This window comes from Schistocerca cancellata, chromosome 7 (assembly GCF_023864275.1).
Source record: "Schistocerca cancellata isolate TAMUIC-IGC-003103 chromosome 7, iqSchCanc2.1, whole genome shotgun sequence".
Lineage (NCBI taxonomy): Eukaryota > Metazoa > Arthropoda > Insecta > Orthoptera > Acrididae > Schistocerca > Schistocerca cancellata.
In genome coordinates this window covers 512515473-512532155 of record NC_064632.1, presented here as the reverse complement: position 1 = coordinate 512532155, position 16683 = coordinate 512515473, and positions in this window count along the sequence as shown.

Sequence of the window (16683 nt, the reverse complement as noted above, 5' to 3'; positions counted from 1 at the left end):
TAAGTACAAAATTAATCACTGAAATGCGTGTCCTGTAGCGCTAAATGTGCATCTTGTTGTAAGATAATCTCTGTGGAAGTGTCGTAGTTATTTTCCTCCGAAAGCTAAGTTCTGCAGAAGCCAATGTACTTACCTCATGATAAACAAAAGTGAAATGCTTTGCATTGAGATATCTTAGTTATTACGCTTATTGTTGTGATGATGAAAGTACTCTGCTGTAACGTATTGTTGTGCTACGAAAGAGGCTGTCTCATTGTAGCTATAACACAAAAGTTACTACTAAAACATGTTTTACTTTCCAGAATAATACAGAAAAACTGTGCAGATATGAAACAGAAACACCGCAAACAGATTCTAAGTCTGACAAAGCATACTAGTAATGTAAAGTGAAAAGTTATATGGCAAAGACAAAGTTAAAAAGCAGATTATCTTTCAATAAACGGTTTTACATGTGAAATGTGGTGTAAACCTTTACTCTTCCTAGTATGCAGAGTTTCAACTTCAACGCAATTATCATGTGGTATACGTCGGATTCTGTAAGGTCCATTGTAAACTAGAAAGAATTTGTGACTCAAGTGTTTCTTCTTATGTGACAATGAATGAGCTTTAATGAGAACTTTCTGACCAGTATACAACTTCTTTGCATTTGCTTTACCGTGTAGTTTTCTCCTTTTGTCTGCTGCAGATTTTATATTTTTAACAGCCAAATCAATTATGTCTTTGTGTCGAAGTTAACATGTATTCGGGAAAGGTACAAGCTCTCTGATTCTTTTCGGTGGTTCTTCATTCTTTAGTACAAGAGTAGGTGGTAAAGCAGTGGAATCATGAGGCATTTCATTCAGCACATTTTGAAATAAGTGTAAATATCTGTCCCAATGCTGATGCTTTCTGTGACAATAAAGTCTGCAAAGCTTATTGATTTCTTTCATAACCCGTTCAGACGGGTTACAATGTGGTGAGTACAATGAAATAAAAACAGGTTTGATTTTATGATTCCGAAGCATGCGTGACCAGACAGCAGATCTGAATTGCGGTCCGTTATCTGAAATGACTTTAGCAATGTGGCCAACTTCACGTAAGAAATTTTTAACAAAGGCGTTGGATACAGACCGTCCAGTGGCTTTACGTAACGGAGTGAAAGAAACAAATTTTGAAGTAAGTTCAACAGCGACTAGAACATACGCAAATCCATTAGATGTTCTGACAAGCGGTCCCAAGAGATCAACAGCAGCAAATTCTTTTAATTTAGAAAGAATGATAGGCAACAGCGGAGCACGATGGGAGATAGTAGATGGTTTCGCTTTTGACAAAGTTTACAAATAGACAAGACTCTTCGAATTCTCTTTTCCATATTGATAACATGATAACATTTTCGTGGGCCAAAATGTGCGTAGCTGAAATGAATGTACCAAATGAGCTTATTAACAAAATCGTCAGGAATGCAAAGTACCCATAGCTTGTCTTCAACAGTGCAGCGTTTGAACAGTATGTTGTTTCTAACCAGATAATAATGACGAATCTGTATGTGTGTCTTTTCATGCCATTTGCTCTTGATATCTTTCCAAATCGGATCTTTATCTTGTTCATGTCCTTTAAAGATGTGGTGATGAAGTTTTCAAAGGTGACTTTCTGAATGTAAAGAATACTGAAATTTTTCTCGAGGTTGCCTTCTGTGTTACTTTTCTGAAGCCCAGCCGGTGCGCGTGACAGCGCGTCTGCAACAATGTTCTCCTTGCCGGGAATGTAGACTATTGTGAAGCGGAATTCTTGCAGAAACAATGCCCAACGTTTTAACCTAACATGATTTAATTTTGAAGACATAAGAAACTGTAATGCACGATGATCACTGTATACTTTTACGTGCTTACCAGAAAGAAAGAAACGGAATTTGTTAAATGCTCAAACGATAGCTAAAGCTTCTAATTCAGTAACGGAATAATTTTTTTCAGATTTTGTTAGCACTCGGCTAGCAAAAGCAATGGTTTTCTGAATGGTAGTGTCATTTTCTATGGCTTCTTGAAATAAATGGGCACCAAGACCGACTTTAGAAGAATCCGTACTAAGGCAGAAATCTTGTGACAGATCTGGATGAGCTAGTATTGGCGCGTTAAGTAGCGATTCTTTCAAAGAATTGAATTCCAACTGTGCTTGTTCGTCCCAGTTCAAAATAGTATTTTTTCCAGTGAGAGAACAAAGTTTTGGTGTAACAAGAATTTGCATATCCAGAAAACGACGGTAAAAATTTACGAGACCTAGAAAACTGCAGACTTGTTTTTTTGTGCATGGAACTGGAATGGCTCTGATGGCTTCTAACATTTCAGGATCCGGCTAAATGCCTTCAGAAGAAATAATATGTCCCAAAAACCTCACCTTTGACCTACCGAATTCAGACTTTTCCAAGTTAACTGTAATTCCAGATTCTGCAAAAATACGTAACAAACTGTTGAGGATGCGATTATGTTGTTCCCATGAAGCTTCTGCTATTAGAATATCGTCCACATATAAGGTGATGTGACGTTTTAAGAACTCAGGTAATATGGAATTTAGCCCGCGAATGAATGCTGCTGAAGGAATGTTCAAACCAAACGGAAGTTTCCAAAACTGATAACAAACGCCGAAACAAAGGAAAGCTGTGTATTTTCTACATTCTGGATGAAGTTCGATCTGAAAAAAGTTGGATCTGAGATCAATGGAAGACAACACTTTTACACCATCAAAATTTTGAAGGAGTTCTTCCAATGTTTGCGGCCTGTCTGTTTCAGGAATGATGATAGTATTGATTTGTCTCGAATCTAAGACAAGCCTGATCGAACCATTTTTCTTCTCAGCAACATGTAATGGATTGTTGTATGAGCTTACTGCAGGCTCAATAATGCCCTCATCAAGCATAGATTGTATTTATGTTCTACCACGGTCCCTATTCTGTGCTGGAATTACGTATGGTCTAACACTAAATTTAGTATACTCACGAACACGAAATTGGTATTGAAATCCCTTAATTGTTCCTGTTTTGGGAGTAAAAACTGTGGAATGTGCTTGTAAAATCTCAAAAAGGTCCTGCCTATCAGTGTCATTACAATTCTCAATTGTTTGAATTTTATTCTGAATTAGCTCATTAGTTTCGAATATGCCGTTGATATCATCCCTGTCAGTACTTGCAGAGTGATTGTTAGTGTCAAGTTCCGTCGAAAATTTCGAACTGTTGTCTAACAGGAGGTAAAGCTGATTAATTTCTTCGTCATAGTTTGAGAGCCATTCTTCAAATTTCAAAGCTACTGACTTACCTTCTTTCTCCAAAATTATTTCAGCATCGTGAAAGCTTAAGACTGCTTTGTATTTATTCAAAAAGTCTACTCCCAGTATAATTTCCGTCGACATTAATGGAACAATAAGAAAGTTCATAGAGAACCTATGGCTTTGACAAAAGAAATCTAAGTTGGTTTGTTGGCGTACATCTACACTTTTTCCAATGATTGCACTTTGTAATTTAATCTTACGTAACGGAAGTGTGGGGCAATCATTCGATTTGTTGCATTTGCTAAAAGCTGTTTCACTAATTACTTAAATGGAACTGCCAGAGTCAAGTACTGCCGTAAATTTTACGTCATTTACAGTAATGTGAATCACAGGATATGCAATGTTGTTAAGTTTTACATCGTGTTCCTGGAGTAAGATGTCCCTAATGTCTTCCATTTTTACGTAATTATTAGCTACGGCAGCTGCGTCGTCAGTTTCATAAGTACGTTTTGTGGCTGCCAGCGGTGTGAGTCATTGCCTATTGTCCCTTTGTTGGCGCGCGTCGTTATTGGGATTTGGAGACCTAACTTCTACAAATTCACTGTGACAAGAGGGCCCTGCCCTGTTTAAATCCCACCAGTTCTGATGCAATTCAGGTCTGTCGTTACGATCACATCGTCTGTCGTCATGTTGGTAGTTACTGTAGTTTCTTTCTTGTCGGTTAAGTGGTGGAGAATTTCTCCCTGAATTGTAACTGCGCGCTGGACCGTTGCGACTAAAGTTATTCTGTCTCCCGTAATAATAATTATTTTGGTTCCCATATTGTCTGTTTCTCTGATTGTCTCTCTGATAGTCATTACCACAGAGAGGTGATCTTTCCCTGCAATTATTACTACTCTGCCAACGGTTGTCATACGGGTGGTGTCTGATATGGTCACGATTTACGTTATAAGAATAGCCTTGTCGTGTATTATTTCTGTCATCACGGAATTGTGACAGACGTGACCTGTAACTCTTCTGCTCCTGTTTTCGCGTTCTGCGATTGTCAGTGTCAATTTCCAGTTCTTGTAACAGTCCCTGAAAAGCTTCAATGTCGTCTTTGCAACGTACTGCTAAAATAATATGTCGTAAATGTTCAGGCAGTTTGATTAAGCAAATGCGGATGAGTTCTGAGGGGCTGTATGGGTTTGACAGGTACTGATTCTTGTGCAACATGTCTTCAAAATATTTCACAAGACTGGAAAATTCAGATTGTTCGAAATGTTTCATCATTATGATGCTATGTTTCACTCGGTCTTGTGTAGCTTGAGATCAATATGCTGAGAGGAAGGCATGATAAAATTCTCCTTCACTGTGACAATCGTGAATGACCGATCACATTCTTACAGCTGGTTCATTCTCTAAACAGCCACACATAAATTCTAATCTGTGCTCTAATGACCAGTTGGGAGGAAATCAATGAGATAATTGATGGATCCACGCTTGTGGATGAATGTCGTTAGGAGAATTCCTAAACGTTTTGAATTTACCTGTAGTAATGAACAGCTTATGGTCAAAATCATCATGTCGGCAAGTCGCATGTCGGTCATTGTTACGTCGTGTCGGCGGTTCAATCTCAAAATTCGGTGCACATTGCTAATATCAATCATAACTTCCGAAATGCCCTGTGTTATTATTTTGGGGCTGTTCCGTATTTCTATGTCCCTCTTCCCGTATTGGGGCGCGAGTGTCCTCTGAAATACGTAATTCTTGTATTACCTGTGTCAGCTAATCTTGTACATCCCGGATTTCTCTTTTGTACTGTGTATTGATTTGATTTTGATTTTGTTTGAATTTTCTAATTTGTTCGCACTCTTCTGTGTCATTAAAGACTACCGGCTTTGTGTCATTCTGATTATTATCTACCTTTGTAGATAAATTATTTAGCTGATCCGAAAGTTCAACTACTTTCTCTGATAATGAACTAATTTCCTCCATGTGTGTTTCTGAACCAATTTTCAGAGTATCTACAGTGTCCTTTAAGTTTTCCTGAGTTTTTGCAAGTTGTATAACCAAATCGGTAGATGCAACTGAGTCAATTTCATCTTGCAAGGTCTCATGATTTTCATGAACAATAGTTTGCAGTTCTTTTATGGCTGCTTCGTGATTCTGTAATGCATTTTCATGCCGCGAAAAAATACGTTGAAAATTCTCACAAATTTGTGTTTTTACGTCATTACAGACTTTTTGACATATCGAATCAATGTTATGTAACTCATTAGTTAAATCTTCACGTGTTTGTTCAAGTGTGTTGTCTAACTGTTGAAGAATTTGTTCCATTGTGTCTAACTTTTTAAGGTTTTGTTCTACTGTGTCTAACTGTTGCTGTGTTTGTCTCTGGTGTTGTTCCGTTGTGTCTAACATTTGAGGATTTTGTTCCATTGTGTCTAACTGTTGCTGTGTTTGTCTCTGGTGTTGTTCCATTGTGTCTAACTTTTGAAGCTTTTGTCCCATTTGTTGCATTAATTGTAATAACAATGCACTGGTGTCTGTAACATGTTCCTCAGTGCTTTTCGGCAGTGAATTTGCACCGGCAACATTCAGATTTTGACGAGCAGAAAGTGTGTCTTGACTTATTTGAGAAAACGGTGAGGACCCAAATCCTGAATCTACAGTATTTGCGAGATTGTGTCCTGTCATTTCGGATTCCTGAGGCGAGCTGTTGCCCACCGATCGATCGATAATGCTTCCCTGTTCACTAATTGTTTCACTGTCTACGCCATTATGTGCCGCCCGCTCCATTTCCCTATGCACAGTTACCAAATTACTACTTTGAACATTAGTTACTTCATTACACGGTGGCGCTAACGCACTGCTTTCGTCTTCACTGTCATTTCTCAGTTTACTTTGGTGCCTAGTATTGCGTTTTTCACACGCCATTATTGTCACAATATTTCACACGACAACACAGAAAAGCACAATTTGAAGAGCAAAAATAAGAGAACACATTAACATAGTACTGAAAATTATATCTAGTTAATTGCAGCTGCGAAATACTTGGTGAAAATCTACATGCATGCCACAACAGTTTTACTGTACAACAATGAAAAACTACAACTACAATGGAAATTCTCTCTATAATTACGTGCTGGCAATAAACAAAAGCTACACTAATTACAAAAACTACAAGAAAAAAATCAGAAGATTCCAGTGAGGTATCCTCGGCTAAGGGTCGACATATGAAACGTCCCCTTTGAAAAATTATACAAGACTGTGCTTAACCTGACACACAATAATTTTAGCGCAACGCAATCTGACTTCCAATAATCCCTACAAAAGAATGGCCCTGACTAACAATAACCTATACCTTTCACAAATCACTTACCTCACTAAAATCTTCGTTACTGGAACTACTGCAATACAGCGAGCGCCACTACTGCCAGCTGAATAAAAGATTCAAACTACGGAAGGCACTAACTACTGATATGCATAGTTAGCAAATGAAAGATTTTAATAGAGAACAAACAATGTATTTACCTTAATAGTCATAATATATATAGCAGTTCATGACAAATTTCAAAACTCCGCCATCTCTCTCCCCACATCCACCACTGCTGGCGGCTCACCTCCAACTGTGCAACGCTACGCGCTGTTCACATCCGGCTGCCACTGCCCAACACTACAATGGCAGACAACAATGCAAACTAGCCACAGACTGCACACAGCACAGCCAGTGATTTTCATACAGAGCGCTACGTAACGTTGCCAATAAGAAAACATGAACAGCCTACTTACACATGTTTCAGACGCCAGGGCATTGTTATTACAATTAATGCCACAAATGGGACAAAAGCTTGAAAAGTTAGACGCTATGGAACAATATCTTTGAAAGTTAGACTCAATGGAACAGAATTTTCTAATGTTAGACTCAATGGAACAACACCAGAGACAAACACAGCAAACTGCTTCAAATGTTAGACACCACGTTTGAACAAACACGTGAAGGTTTAACTACTGAGATACTTAAAATCGAATCGAAATGTCATTAAGTCTGTAACAACGTAAAATCACAAATATGTGAGCATTTCCAACCTATTTTTTCCCGTCATGAAAATGCATTACAGAATCACGAAGCAACCATAAAGGAACTGCAAACTATTGTTCATGAAAATCACTACACCTTGCAAGCTAAAACTGACTCAGTTGCATCTACCGATTTGGTTACGCAACTTGCAAAAACTCAAGAAAACTTAAAGGTCACAGTAGGTACGATTTCAACACAAATGGACACTCTGAAACTTGGTTCAGAAAAACACACTATGAAAATCAGTTCATTATCGGAGAAAGTAGTTGAACTTTCGGATCAGTTCACTACCTTATCTACAAAGGTAGATGATGATCTGAATGACACAAGACTCGTAGCCTTCACTGACACAGAAGAGTATGAACAAATTAAGAAATTCAAACAAAACCAGAATCAAATTAATACGCAACACAAAAGAGAAATCCGGGAAGTACAAGATCAGTTGACATATGTAATACAAGAATTACATACTTCAGAGGACACTCGCGCTCCCATACTGGAAGAGGGACATAGAAATACGGAACAGCCACAAAATAATAACACAGGGCACTTGGGAAATTATGATAGAAATTGGCAAGGTACACCGAATTTTGAGATGTAGCCGCCGAAAAGAAGTAACAATGACCGAAATGCGACTCGCCGACATTATGATTTTTAATATAAGCTATTCATTACTACACATAAATTCAAAACATTTAAGAATTCTGGCAACGGCATTCATTCACAAGCTTGGCTTCATCAGTTCTCTCATTGGTTTCCTCCCAGCTGGTCATTAGAGCACAAATTAGAGTTTAGGTGTAGCTATTTAGAGAATGAACCAGCTGTAAGAACGTGATCGGTCATTCACGATTGTCACAGTGAAGGAGAATTTTATCATGCCTTCCTCTCAGCATTTTGGTCTCAAGCTACACAAGACCGAATAAAAGATGAAACATTTATAACAATCTGAATTTTCCAGTCTTGCGAAATATTTTGAAGACATGTGCACAAGAATCAGTACCTGTCAAACCCATACAGCCCCTCAGAACTCATTCGCATTTGTCTAATCAAATTGCCTGAACATTTAAGACATATTATTTTGGCAGGACGTTGCAAAGACTACATTGAAGCTTTTCAGTGACTCTTACAAGTATTATAAAATGACACAAACAGTCACGGGATGCGAAAACAGGAAAACAGTCATTACAGGTCACATCCGTCACAATTACGTGTCGACAGAAACAGTAACTGGACACGACTAGGCTATTCTTACAACGCAAATCGTGACCAAAACGGACACCACCCATATGACAACCAGTGGTAGAGTAATGATAATCACAGGGAAAGATCACCTATCTGTGCTGATGACTATGACAGAGACAATCAGAGGAACAGAAAATATGTTAACCAAATAACTATTATCAAGGGAGACAAAACAATTTCAGACGCAACGGTCCACCATGCAGTTACGATTCCAGGACGAATTCTCCGCCACATGACCGACAAAAAAGAAACTATGGAAACTACCGACATAACGACAGACCTGAATTTCATCAGAACTGGCGGGATTCAAACAGGGCAGGGCCCTCTCGGCAAGGTGAATTTATAGAAGCTAGGTTTCCTAATCCCAATAACGACGTGCGCCAGCAAAGGGACAGTAGGCAATGACTCACACTACTGGCAGCCACAAAACTTACTTATGAAACTGACGATGTAGCTGCCGTGGCTAGTAATTACGTACTCCAGGAGGACGATGTAAAACGTAACAACATTGCATACCCTGTAATTCACATTACAGTAAATGACGTAAAATTCACGGCAGTACTTGACTCTGGCAGTCCCATTTCAGTAATTAGTGAAACAGCCTTTAGCAAATGCAACAAATCGGACGATTGCCCCACACTACCGTTACGTAAGATTGAATTACATGGTGCCATCTATGGAAAAATTGTAGATGTACGCCAACAAACCAACTTAGAATTCTCTTGTCAAAGCCACAGTTTCTCTATAAACTTTCTTATCGTTCCATTATTGTCAACAGATATTATATTGGTAGTAGACTTTTTGAATGAATACAAAGCAATCTTAAGCTTTCACGATGCAGAAATAAGTTTGGAGAAATAAGGAAAGTCAATAGCTTTGAAATTCGAAGATTGGCTCTCAAACCATGACGAGGAAATTAATCGCTTTTACCTTCTGTTAGACAACAGTTCGGAACTTTCGACGGAACATGACACTAACAATCACTCTGCAAGTATTGAGAGGGATGATATCGACGGCGTATTTGTTTGTAATGAGTTAATTCAGAATAAAATTCTGACAATTGAGAAATGTAATGACACTGATAGGCAGGATCTTTTTGAGATTTTACAAGCACATTCAACAGTTTTTACTCGCAAAACGGAACAATCAAGGGATTTCAATACCAATTTTGTGTTCGTGAGCATACTAAATTTTGTTAGACCATACGTAATTCTGGCACATTATAGGGACCATGTTAGAACAGAAATACAATTGGGCATTATTGTGACTGCAGTAAGCTCATACAACAATCCATTACATGTTGTTGAGAAGAAAAATGGATCTATCAGGCTTGTCTTAGATTCGAGACAAATCAATACTATCATCATTCCTGAAACAGACAGGCCGCAAACGTTCGAAAAACTTCTTCAAAATTTTAATGGTGTAAAACTGTTGTCTTCAATTGATCCTAGATCCAACTTTTTTCAGATCGAACTTCACCCAGAATGCAGAAAATACACAGCTTTTCTTTGTTTCAGCGTTTGTTATCAATTTTGGAAACTTCCTTTTGGTTTGAACATCTCTTCTGCAGTATTCATTCGTGGGCTAAATTCCATATTACCTGAGTTCTTAAAACGTCACATCACCTTATATGGGCACGATATTCTAGTAGCAGAAACCTCATGAGAACAACATAACAACATCCCCAACAGTTTGTTACGTATTTTTGCAGAATCTGGAATTACAGTTAACTTGGAAAAGTCTGAACTTGGTAGGTCAAATGTGAAGTTTTTGGACATGTCAATTCTTTTGAAGGCATTCAGCCGGATCCTGAAAAGGTAGAAGCAATCAGAGCCATTCCAGTTCCATCCACAAAAATACAAGTCCGCATTTCTCTAGGTCTCTTAAATTTTTACCGTCGTTTTCTGAATATGAAAATTCTACTTACACCAAAACTTTGTTCTCTCACTGGAAATAATACTGTTTGGAACTGAGACGAACAGGCACAGTTGGAATTCAATTCTTTGAAAGAAGTGCTACTTAACGCGCCAATACTGGCTCATCCAGATCTGTCACAATATTTCTGCCTTAGCACGGATTTTTCTAAAGTCGGTCTTGGTGCCCATTAATTTCAAGAAGCCATAGAATATGGCGCTACTGTTTAGAAAACCATTGCTTTTGCTAGCCCAGTGCTAACAAAATCTGAAAAAGATTAATCTGTTACTGAATTAGAAACTTTAGCTATCGTTTGGGCATTTAACAAATACCGTTTCTTTCTTTCTGGTAAGCAGGTAAAAGTAGACAGTGATCGTCGTGCATTACAGTTTCTTATGTCTTCAAAATTAAATCATGACAAGTTAAAACGTTGGGCATTGTTTCTGCAAGAATTCAACTTCACTATAGTCTACATTCCCGGCAAGGAGAACATTGTTGCGGACACACTGTCACGCGCACCGGCTGGGCTTGAGAAAAGTAACACAGAAGGCGGCAAACTCGAAAAAAATATCAGTTTTCTTTACATTCAGAAAGTCGCCTTTGAAAACTTCATCACAACTTTAAAGGACATTGCTCATGAACAAGATAAAGATCCGATTTGGAAAGACATCAAAAGTAAATGGCCTGATAAGACACACACTCAGATTCGGCGTTATTATCTGGTTAGAAACAACATACTCTTTAAACGCTGCACTCTTAATGACAAGCTATGGGTACTTTGCATTCCTTTTGTAAGTAGGCTGTTTATGTTTTCTTTATGTAAGTAGGCTGTTTATGTTTTCTTATTGGCAACGTTACGTAGCGCTCTATAAGAAAATCACTGGCTGTGCTGTGTGCAGTCTGTGGCTAGTTTGCATTGTTGTCTGCCATTGTAGTGTTGGGCAGCGGCAGCTGGATGTGAACAGCGCGTAGCGTTGCGCAGTTGGTGGTGAGCCGCCAGCAGTGGTGGATGTGGGGAGAGAGATGGCGGAGTTTTGAAATTTGTCATGAACTGCTATATATATTATGACTATTAAGGTAAATACATTGTTTGTTCTCTATTAAAATCTTTCATTTGCTAACTATGCCTATCAGTAGTTAGTGCCTTCTGTAGTTTGAATCTGTTATTTAGCTGGCAGTAGTGGCGCTCGCTGTATTGCAGTAGTTCGAGTAACGGAGATTTTTGGTGAGGTAAGTGATTTGTGAAAGGTATAGATTAATGTTAGTCAGGGCCATTCTTTTGCAGGGATTTTTGAAAGTCAGATTGCGTTGCGCTAAAAATATTGTGTGTCAGTTTAAGCACAGTCATGTATAATTTGTTCTAAGGGGACGTTTCATATGTCGACCCTTAGCCGAGGATATCTCACTGGAATCTTCTGATTTTTTCTTGTAGTTTGTGTAATTAGTGTAGATTTTGTTTATTGCTAGCGCGTAATTGTAGAGAGAATCTTCTTTGTAGTTGCAGCCTTTCATTGTTGTACAGTAAAACAGTTGTGGCATGTATGTAGATTTGCACCAAGTATTTCGCAGCTGCGCTAGCAATTAACGAGATATTATTTTCAGTGCTATGTTAATGTGTTCTCTTATTTTTGCTCTTAAAATTGTGCTTTTCTGTGTTGTCGTGTGAAATATTGTGACAATAATGGCGTGTGAAAAACGTAATACTAGGCTCCAAAGTAAACTGAGAAATGACAGTGAAGACGAAAGCAGTTTGTTAGCGCCACCGAGTAATGAATTAACTATTGTGCAAAGTAGTAATTTGGTAATTGTACATAGGGAAATGGAGCGTGCTGCAAACAATAGTGTAGACATTTGAAACGTCCCCTTAGAACAAATTATACATGACTGTGCTTAAACTGACACACAATATTTGTAGCGCAACGCAATCTGACTTTCAAAAGTCCCTGCAAAAGAATGGCCCTGACTAACATTAATCTATACCTTTCACAAATCACTTACCTCACCAAAAATCTCCGTTACTCGAACTACTGCAATACAGCGAGCGCCACTACTGCCAGGTAAATAACAGATTCAAACTACAGAAGGCACTAACTACAGATAGGCATAGTTAGCAAATGAAAGATTTTAATAGAGAACAAACAATGTATTTACCTTAATAGTCATAATATATACAGCAGTTCATGACATGTTTCAAAACTCCGCAATCTCTCTCCCCACATCCACCACTGCTGGCGGCTCACCTCCAACTGCGCAACGCTACGCGCTGTTCACATCCAGCTGCCGCTGCCCAACACTACAATGGCAGACAACAATGCAAACTAGCCACAGACTGCACACAGCACAGCCAGTGATTTTCATATAGAGCGCTATGTAACGTTGCCAATAAGAAAACATAAACAGCCTACTTACATAAAGAAAACATAAACAGCCTACTTACACTTTGTTAATAAGCTCATTTGGTACATTCATTTCAGCTACGCACATTTTGTTCCACGAAAACTTTATCATCTTCTTCGGACGACTAGTTATTTTAACAATATGGAAAGGAGAATTCGAAGAGTCTTGTCTGTTTCAAACTTTGTCAAAAGGCTAAACGATCTACTATTACACATCGTGCTCCATTGTTTCCTATCATTCCTTCTAAATTAAAAGAATTTGCAGATGTTGATCTCTGTATCCTATGCCTTTGTTAAAAATTTCTTACGTGAAGTTGGACACGTTAGTAAAGTCATTTCAGATAACGGACCGGAATTCAAATCTGCTGTTTTGTCACGCATGCTTCGCAATCATAAAATTAAACTTGTTTTTATTTCATTGCACTCACCACATTGTAACCCATCTGAACGGATTATGAAGGAAATCAATAAGCTTTGCAGACTTTATTGTCACAGAAAGCATCAGTTTTGGGACAGATATTTACACTTATTTCAAAATGTGCTGAATGAAATGCCTCGTGATTCCACTGCTTTACCAACTATTATTAAACTGAAGAATGAAGAAGCACCAAACTGAATCAGAGAGCATGTACCTTTTCCGAATACACATAAACTTCGACACAAAGACATAATTGATTTGGCTATTAAACATATAAATTCTGCAGCAGACAAAAGGAGAAAACTACACGGAAAAGCAAATGCAAGGAAACTACATATTCGTCAGAAAGTTCTCATTAAAGCGTATTCAATGTCATATAAGAAGAAACACGTGAGTCACAAATTCTTTCTGATTTACAATGGACTTTACAGAATCCAATGTATACCACATGATAGTTACGTTGAAGTTGAAACTCTGCATACTAGGAAGAGTAAAGGTTTACACCACATATCATATGTAAATCCGCTTATTGAAAGATAATCTGCTTTTTAACTTAGTCTTTGCCATAAAATTTTTCATTTCACATGACTAGTACGCTTTGTCACATTTAGAAAATGTTAACATGCAGCAATGTTTGAAGTTAACTATCTAGTCAAAAACCAAGAGAACTTAATTAAACAGTAATTACGAATGCATTGTTATAGTGAACAGACGACACAGTGTTGTTGTTTGTACATTCTTGCTTGTTAGTTGCACGATTACATAACGACTATAAGGCTTACATACTTAGAACATATACTGATAATGAGATTTTAATGCAACATTTTGATTTACTTGAAAAGATATTCTTTATTTGAAGTACTTTCTGTGAGATCAAAGATGACTTAGTATTTGGTTTCTTTGACAGCTCCATGATTATATCACGACACTACTAATGAGTGACACAATTTCTATTATTGGTTTTGCGCTGTATCTGTTTTATATCTGCACAGTTTTTCTAAATTCTTCTGGAAAGTAAAACACGTTTTAGTAGTAACTTTTGTGGTATAGCTACAATGAGACAGCTTTTTCGTAGCACAACAATACGTTACAGTATAGTACTTTCTTGATCATGGTACTGTACGTAATAACTACGATATCTATACGCATAGCATTTCACTTTGTTCATTACGAGGTAAGAACATTGACTTCTACAGAACTTTGCTTACGGACGACGATAATTACGACACTTGGCACACTTTTTACCCTTAAGTGATGACAGCGATTATCTTACAAGAAGACACACAGTTAAGCGCTACAGTATACGTATTCGAGTGATTAATTTTTTACTTAATACGTTTATTTTTAAAGATTTTTGAAATACGAAGATGCAAAGGTTTTCCATGATACATTTCATTCCATTGCTGTAATCTATAGAACCTGAGGGTATAATTACATTAATCATCAGGGGTTACACACCTACTTTGTGTAGTGAGTGTGGTGAGCGCTAGGGGCCCTAGCTAATATGCTATCTGCTTATACAACTTTACATATCGGTACCATATTTCTGTAACACAGAATTACACAGCTATCTGATCATTTAACTGAGAGAGATAAACATTTTTTTTACCACGTCAGTGACACACGTTTACGCTTCTACACAGCTGGATAGCACCACACTTATGAAATTCTATTTTGTCTGTACTTTGTGAACTCTTCATATTTTTTTTGGAACCATTGTGACACTATGAGAGCTTCAAATGTAGTTTTTGGTAGGGGATCATGATTTTTGAAGTACGTTTGAGGTAGATGACTTTATTGAAGGTTCTGAAATTAATGAAAGAGGCTGTGACGATTTTGAGTTGTGATTGATCTGTTATGATGATATTATTACTATTACGATGGGTATTATACTGTTGAGGTATGTTTATGATCAATAATCTGATGCCACCGTATATGAGGAGTGTGATTACGGGTTTATATGTATATAAATAATGAATAGTGGTTAGATACTCTGATTTGTGAAAAAGGATGTTGAAAACCAAGAATCGTACATTAAGAGTTATGAAATGTGTGTACATGCGTGAATGTATGACAATGCCGGCGAAAATTTTCTGGACGCTGTTATATTTATAGGATTCTGTTTCTACACATTTGGAATGCAAATTCACGAACTGTGAAACTTTTTTATATGAACTGTCACTGTAGTGGAAAGTGCTATCATAAATTTTTGGGTAAGGAAGCTAAGTGACCTTGATGTAATGAGTTGTGGGCGCCCTGCTGCACCAGTCGCCTGGAGAAAAAGCCATTAGGTGGAGAAAAAAGAGGCCATTAACCTCGCTATTGACATTCCTTTGTAGAAAGCATCACAAATACGACACGCTCCTTACTTGGAAACATATGCTTATACTGTGGAGCTCATGCTTTGTGCTACTTACTGAAATGTTTATGAATTGATGGGAAAAATTCTTACATCTGCACACCTGATTATGACAAGTGTTTTTCTACGAGAGTTGAGAGAATTTCTACTGACTTATGAAATGCCACATGGCTATTGAATGATGTTTTTATGCATTGCTTTGTACATAGTTGCTTATTTCATTTGATATCTGGTTTCCAGCTGTGTTGCAGCATTGGTTTTGTAAAATATAATTAAATCCATTTGCTAATGTGAACACTTTCTGTCAACAGATCTGTTAAATAATAATTTTATGATCCACATTCTTCAAAAAAGAAGCGCTTGGAAAGGAAAGAACAATAAGAAGGGAGTAATAACAGTTACTGCATACATAATTTTCTTTTGAAGTACTAGGTAATTTTTTTTTTTTTTTTTTTTTTTTTTTTTGGAGAATAAGTTGTTGTGGCACACCACTTTAATGACGTAGATATTAAGATGTGAATAGACATATCCCTTATCTGCATTGTTGTCTTTCGTGTACTATTTGTTCCGCTTGTGGGTTTCATATAAGTTATTGCATTTGCTGCTGCTGTTTGCCAGGCATAGTGCTGCTGAATTTCACTTTGCATTATTCTGTTAAGCCAGTTTTAGTACTGATTTATTTTTCTTGTTGCTGCACATTGGCTCATATTAGTTGTAATGTTGGATTTGGTTTGCTAATTCAGATTTACTGCTGCTTGTTTTGCCAATTTGCATTTTTTGTCATTGCTGTTTGTGTTGTTTTGTGCTGCTGAATTGCCTCGTCCCTTAGTTTATTCATCTGAGCTCAGTAGATTTAAGTTAGCTTAAGATGGGGTAGGCTATATAAGAGAATGAATTGCGATGAATTGGAAGTAATGCATTGAGAAGCTATAAGAAAAAGGTTTGGCCAAAAAAGTTGTGTACGATGGAGAATAATTATTTTGATAGAGGATATGAACAAAATATAATGGTTTAGGGACAACAGGATTTTCTTGGAATTAAATGATGAGGTAAG